At 36.6% G+C, this 7,297-nt stretch overlaps 1 pseudogene; it reads right to left on the reverse strand.

Moving 5' to 3' along the window:
* Positions 1–3,291: 3,291 nt before the first annotated feature.
* On the reverse strand, positions 3,292–5,760 carry LOC112181295 (annotated as a pseudogene).
* Positions 5,761–7,297: the final 1,537 nt, after the last annotated feature.

The raw sequence follows: 7,297 nt of genomic DNA on the forward strand, positions 1-7,297 counted from the left end.
GCTTAACAAGATGATCTCCCTCCGTTCCTGCATTGTTGCAAGTCTCGATGAAATGAGCAATATGTTGTTTTGGATTGCCCTTCCCCTCGAATTGCTGAAACTTGGGCGGCTGGTACCCATAGGGCATCCTCAGGCTATCCACCCTTTTTGTGTATGGCTTGGAATATGTGAGGGAATCACGAGAGGTACCTCCATATTGAGCTCTAATGGAGTTGTTGATCATGTCTTGCAGCTGCTGAATGGACAAAGAACCAAGTTGGCCATCACTGTCCTTGTCATTTGCCTTTGACGTTTCTTCTTGTTTGTCTTTGTCATCCTTGTACGGAATCCAAGCAGAATCCTCATCATTTTGCTTCTCAAGCCTGCTCCAAAGTTGAGCAATCTGCATATCTTTTTCTTCGACGGTGTTGGTGAGCTTTTGAACCGCCTCCATCAGATTAGCTACCTGCTCTTCGAGCGTGGTTGCCCCAGTCATCATGACTTGCATTGCTGAGGGGTGAGACGCACCGTCTGACTGCATCTCAGAAGTGTTCTTTTCTTCAGCATTAGGACTTCCATGGTATGATCCGGTGCTTGAGTGATCATCTGAGGCAGGTGAGAATGATCGTTCCCTTGGTTTTGTGTTTGGAGCTTGTCTCTCTTCACTTCGAGGGACATGCTTCCCTGCCCCTAGACTTTCTAGGGTGATGATTGGTTGGCGAGGCTTAGATGGCAAAGCCACAAATGTTGTAGGCTGAATCTTTGCCATGCTTCGAGTGACGTGACCAGATGAGCTGCTGCTCGATTTCGAGGTCGTTGTCTTGGATTTGTTCTTCGAGATGACTTGAATGTTCTTGGAAGCCATTGCTCGAACGGATTTGTTTGGAATCGTCTTACGGAGAAGGAGATGAGAGGCAAAGAGGTCCCACTGGGCGTGCCAATTTGTAAACACGAAAATCTGAAAGCAAACAAGATACAGACACGTGTACAAAAATAATATATTTATTAATTCAAGTGCGGGTTACAATCTTTGGTAATCCTCTGATTCGATCTCCGACGATGAATTTCACTCAAGGGCTCGACGCTTGATCTTGAGTTGGAAGATAGTCACGAGAGTCGACACGTGACGAGTGCTTTGGCTTGAGGTTGGTGATGAACCGGCTATTTGGCAGCTTGATGGTTCTTCACACGAGCTTGGGAGGCTTCAGGAATTTTGAGAGTATTTCCTTCTCTTTTCTGGCTGAAGTCCTTTCTCTTGATTTGAGAGGGGGTATTTATAGTGTTGGCGTCTCTCAATTTGGAATGCCTTGATGACACGTAATTAATTGTATTTTCCTTAATTACGTAATCAAATCAATCAGTCTTAATTAACTGATTTAATCACGACTATTAAGGAATTAACCAATTAATTTGATGGCTGATTTTAATTGTATTTCGTTAATATCACAATTAAATCAATCAGTTTTGATTAACCGATTTAATTATGACTATTAAGAAATTTAGCGAATTAATTGGATGACTGATTGTCGTCTTGATCATCAATTTAAATAAACTGATATCTAATCAGCAGACGAGATTTAATACTTGATTTGACTTGGAATCAATTGATTTAATTTGATTGATCCGCTTTAATATCAATTGATTTAGCCGGAACAAATTCATTTATTGCCGTCGGGCCTTTCATGTGTCGCCAAGTGTCATTCTCTGAGTCTGCGTGATTTTGCTGACTCACATGCCACGTGAACATTTTGTGGGACCCACATGCCAACTAAATTTGTTCGGTCATAATTTTGAGTGTTGACCAAATTATCTAATAAATTTATTTTCATTAAATTTTTAGTGTCTACACAGTATATTGTAATTTTTTTTGTGTTTTTAAGAGTGTGTAGTACTCTTTTTCTTTCATAAGGAGTATCGTCTCTCTCGGATTATACCCTTATACATATGGTTTAATGAGACCACTTTTGATTAAGTATTCTTAGTGTTTCTAATGTTTTTATTTTTATTTTTTTTTCTAATTAGATGGATTCAGTTTTTCAATGGATCCCAAAGCTGAATGAAAATAACACGAAAGTTTGATCAAGACTTTGATGTGGATTAATTCCGATCGACTTGCTTGACCTTGACTCTAACCAAAATAAGTTGGACGTTTGTATGGAAGTATGTACAAATCAAAAGAAAACATGTCTGGATATTGCAAAATGGGACTAGTAGAAAAAAAAAAAAAATCTAAATCACTGGATAACAATAAGGTGATTGAAATTTATTTACTTTCCATCAGTATCCTCCACCATTGGATTTAGATCTAACGGCAGTTGAGTACAACTGATCATGAAAATAACTGAGTAGGTGAACAAGATTGTACTGACATATCCCCTATAGTGCTCTTGCCTTGTACTCGGCCGTTTTGATATGAATCCGATCTTATGCTGGAGCTCCCAACTCTTGAACAACCAATTGCAGTGGTAACGATCAAGCACAGAAGCCCAACCAACATTTACCACTCATAATGTAAATATAGCCTGTGCGTTTAGTAATGAATAAAGCGAAAGAAAGATCTCTATAATCTGGCTATAAATAGCTACATTGTCTGCTTTGTGGACTTGAATGCTGAAAAGTTACAAATACTAAAGCAAATGTACAAAATCAATAAAATAGATTCATCATTGACCCTGCAAGCTCGGACGGGTAACTGTAGAAAACTAAGCAGAGACTAAACAAGGCTTGCTTGCACAAGCAAAATCTCAAATAGTTGGTGTGCATTTTTACTATTGAACTTCAAATCTGTTTCTGCCATCAGAATAAAAGTTCTGCCACAGAAAACGAACACAAAATTCAAACAGAAACTTTTTCAATGAAAACAATTTGTGCATCTTTACTGCGTTTCACCCCTAATTGAGCTTTGGGATTGATTAAGAAACACGAGAATATACATCTTCATGTCAAGGACTCAAAAGAATATACATCTTCGGCCAAGTTTGTCCCATCCTAGATTCCTAGTTTCTTACTTAAATCTTCCGTATACAATACGTATTCAATCAATAATTGGAAACAATTAAATCTCCAAACATATTTAATAATTTTAATTAAACAATCAAACAAGCAAGTATAGAAGCATATCATACAGAAGTCCATATATCACTCACGCATAAAAGAGCCAAGAATCTGGCAGGTGCTATCACAGACTTTGAAGTAATACAATACAGCAAGAGCCAATTGCACTTGACCCTATATGAAACCTGTTTATGAACTTATCTTCTTTGTATGTTTTGCATTTGATCAAACACATCAGAGGATGAACAACCATTCTCCTTTTTCAAAACTTTTGTTATATTTATAATAAAATCAAGAACTCATTTATGCAGATCAATAATTGTTATTTACAGAGTTGGTACCCTTTTGTGAATCTTGTATAGCTTGCTTCAATATCTCTACTACCCGATTCATTGTTGGCCGGTCTTTTGCATTCTTGTTCAGGCAGCTATCTGCCAGCTTGGCGATTTTCCGAGCTGCATTAATAGAATACTGGTCTCTCAGGAGCAGATCTATTATCATGCTGAACTTCTTACTGTCTGCAGGGTACTGTCTAACCCAATAAAGAAGCTTCTGCTCCGCTGTTGGCCGGTGTCTTTCTAAGACACGCCTCCCAGTGAGGATCTCATATAGCACCACACCAAAACTCCATAAGTCACTATGGATGGAAAGATGGCCTGTTTCAACATACTCTGGGGCAGCATATCCATGAGTCCCTACCACCCGATAACAAAAGCAAATACAATATGAACCAGGGAAAATGTTAAATAGAAGCAAAGAATCAGAAAGGCGAATAATAACTAATACCAATTGTCCTCTCAATATTGCAATTTAAACAAGATTCTGCCAACCTCCAAATGAAGTTGACATTGATTTCTAAAAGAACTTGGGGTAGTAATAAAATAAGTCATCTATTATCTATTTACTGCTGTCGATACATGAGTACGGTCACCCTTTGGCCCTTATCTAGCAAGCCCAAAGTCTGAGTGCTTCGGCTTAAAGTCCTCATCCAAGAGCACGTTGGAGGATTTGAAATCTCGATATATCACCTATTCAAACAATGCAACAAAAAAGGTTCAACAAAGTACATAAAAATTCTTGTCTTCAAACAAATAAAGAGCTACCATGCGAGGTAAGCCATTATCTACCATCCTTAAATACACGCTTTAGCATTTGGATATTGATGGGCAGAAGCAAAAATAGAAGACAGCTTTTGTTTCAGGCTCACAAGCAGAGCTGAACCAAATCTATGATGTAGTATTATAACATTAACATTAAAGCACAGAGAGCATTTTTAAGTAGCGAGAATTTAAATTTTTCCCCTTAATTGACTTTCAGCTACAGCAATGGAAGAACAAGATCAGGGGACTAGTGTGTTGAAGTAAACAGTGGGTACCAATTAACGCGCAGAAATTACATAATGACAATTTAGTTCATGCTTCTTTTATATTACTCCCAAGTTTTATGTCCAATTTCGATTTGTACTAGACAGCAAAGAAGAGTGCATTGTCATTTGAAGGTTTTGAACTCAAGAACTCTTATACTATGTGACACAACCACAGGGTCCCAACAGCTAAAGCTTTTAGAGAACAGAATACATCAAGATAATGGACAGTTACTGAAGTGACAGTGTCCAACAATGTATGTAACTGAAGGCAATAATATTATTAGCAGATACAATTTAAGTTCCAAAACCAGAGATGCCACTATAAATGCAGCAAACAAGTAAAAGATGTATGACGTAATAAGTAGTTGCTACATTCCTAGTCCTACTTCTAATACTTCACTAGCTTAAGCAGGTCATTATATTGATTTGGTATTCCATTGGTCAAATTCACATGGATGAGTCACATGTTCACATGATATGGTAGTTCTACATTCCAAACAAACTCAAAGGAAATGCAAGGTCACACATAGGTCAAATAAATGAAAACTATATTCACCTGGACTTCCAGTCCCTCGTGTAGATAAGCCAATCCGAGCTTGAGCAGCACCAAGCATTATTTGTAACCTCGTGATCCAAGGAAGAGGGTTCAAAACCCTGTTGAAAAGATGATCTTCTAAGCTCCTATTAGGCATATATTCACATACCAATAGCCGTTGGATCCCTCTTTCTCCATCTATAGAGCAATATCCTAGAAGCTTTGCTAGATTTGGGTGACTTACCACACCAAGAAATTGAACCTCTGCAAGCCATTCTTTATGACCCTAAATGAAAAGTTGAAAACAGCAACGAACCATAAGCTTGACAACTAAATAGATAAAATGACAGAGAGGCACAAAATGTCACAATGTCTCCAAAATGGGCGTTTAAAAAAGGATAACTTTGAACTTAGAGTTCAGTTGAATGTGCGAGTCATTCTCAACTGTTTAAAAGAGTAATGAGATGTATCCTTTACACAGCCCAATATCATCTCAAGGGCTTAATCAATACTTTTATCCATCCACAAAATTTGACGATCTGTTCCAATTCAAGTTCTTGAGAGAAAAAATCTCTTTCTTTAGTAACAGGTAAGAGCATTATCAGACAAAAGAACGCTGCATGATATGTTTTCCAGCTGAGAGAAACAAGTCTATTTACCATTAACTTTAGGAATGCTTTTGAAACACTACATGAAATCCATTTGCCTAATTCTATTCACTTTCCTTTTGGTTCTTGCTAACACTACAAATGATGATATTCTCTCCACATGTATATAAAATCCCAGACCCAATAAATCTACTAAACAGAACACATGTACTAATCATTTAAAAACCATATGTTTATTAGCAAATGCAGAACAGGGCCACTACTAGAAGTATAGTCAAAACATGAAGATATATATATATATATATATATAGATATATATATATATATATATATATATATATAACTATTCTTTAGGAATAATTCAACCCCAAAAACAAGGTAATATAATTCACTATCTAATAATAACAACTCTTTCGGATCAGATTATAAGACCATTCAATGCTACCATCACAATCATTCAACATCCAAGACTAAGAAAACCAATCAGCCAAGCAGTAATGGAGAAAAACCAAGTGGAATAAAACAGACAGAAAAAATGGAAAAATTAACCAAACAGTTAAAGTTCCTCAATGGAATGAAACTATGAAAGACTGTCAGAGTGCAACTCCACTGGAACGGCCTTTTTGTCCGTTTTATCAAAGAGAAGAATGTCCAGGAACAAAAGGAAACTGTTCTTGTGTAGAAAATTTGTTTTAAGTGCATCTTTATGTACAAACTGAGTATCCGAGTATATAGTTAATTACTATTATATAGTGGGAAAAAAGCAAAGGGAAAGAGTGAGGGATAAAAGGAGTAATTAATTATAAGCAAGCCATACTTGGCATCAGATGCTGAGGCTTAAGATGGTTAAACTATTCCCTGTATATTTCTTCATTACCTGAATGGTCAGTTGATGTTCATTCAAACCAAGTTGTCTTCTAGTTTAGGGGATGTTCAGACGACTCTTGAGAATAGTTGTCAACCTAGTCCAGTGTGTCAAGTAATATGCGTTCATGCTTCTTAGTGAAAGCATCTGCAACTTCCAATATATCAGCTCTAATTTCTATTTTCTTTGCTTATTGTTTTAATATAGCCACCCTGCGGGAAATGGAAAACTCATACTAACCCTTTCTGATATACTTAATGTTGGAAACAAACAATATCATGTCTACATATGTGAAAGAAAAAAAAAAAAAAGAGGGTGCAGGCAGGTGGAGTTTAGAGACGTATAAATATTTTGCAGCTCATAGAAATGCACAAAAACTAAAGATCTATATCAAACTGGTTTCTTTACTTCACTTATCTCTTTCTTGAATTGAGTTTTAACAGCCACCAGTTCATCCCTGTTGAGCTCAAACCTCCCTAATTTCAAGACTTTAGAATGCTTCTTGTTTTTGCTGATGAACAAGAAAGTAGTTCTTGTAGGAAAGTTCAATGTCCCTTCAAAATTACCATCTTTTCCATGAAGAAGAAAAAGGGCTTCATGCAAATATTAACGTAGCTTAATTTAACAAACTAATACCGTTTTGAGTGTTTTAGCAAATTAGTTGACAACTTCTGATAAAGCAACCAAAGTAAATGTCAAAAGGCCAAATCATCAACCACTTATTAGCCACTAGGTTTGCATATTTCTGTACAATAGAGTAGGTCAGAGCAGAAACATAACACTAGCCTTTCAGAAAAATAAAGATAACATTGCATGGAAAATCTGAGATAAATTTATTATTTCATCATCATGACAGGCAGAAGCGTTGGACTAATCATAAAATAATTGTC

This window comes from Rosa chinensis, unplaced genomic scaffold (assembly GCF_002994745.2).
Source record: "Rosa chinensis cultivar Old Blush unplaced genomic scaffold, RchiOBHm-V2 RchiOBHmChr0c22, whole genome shotgun sequence".
Classification (NCBI taxonomy): Eukaryota; Viridiplantae; Streptophyta; class Magnoliopsida; order Rosales; family Rosaceae; genus Rosa; species Rosa chinensis.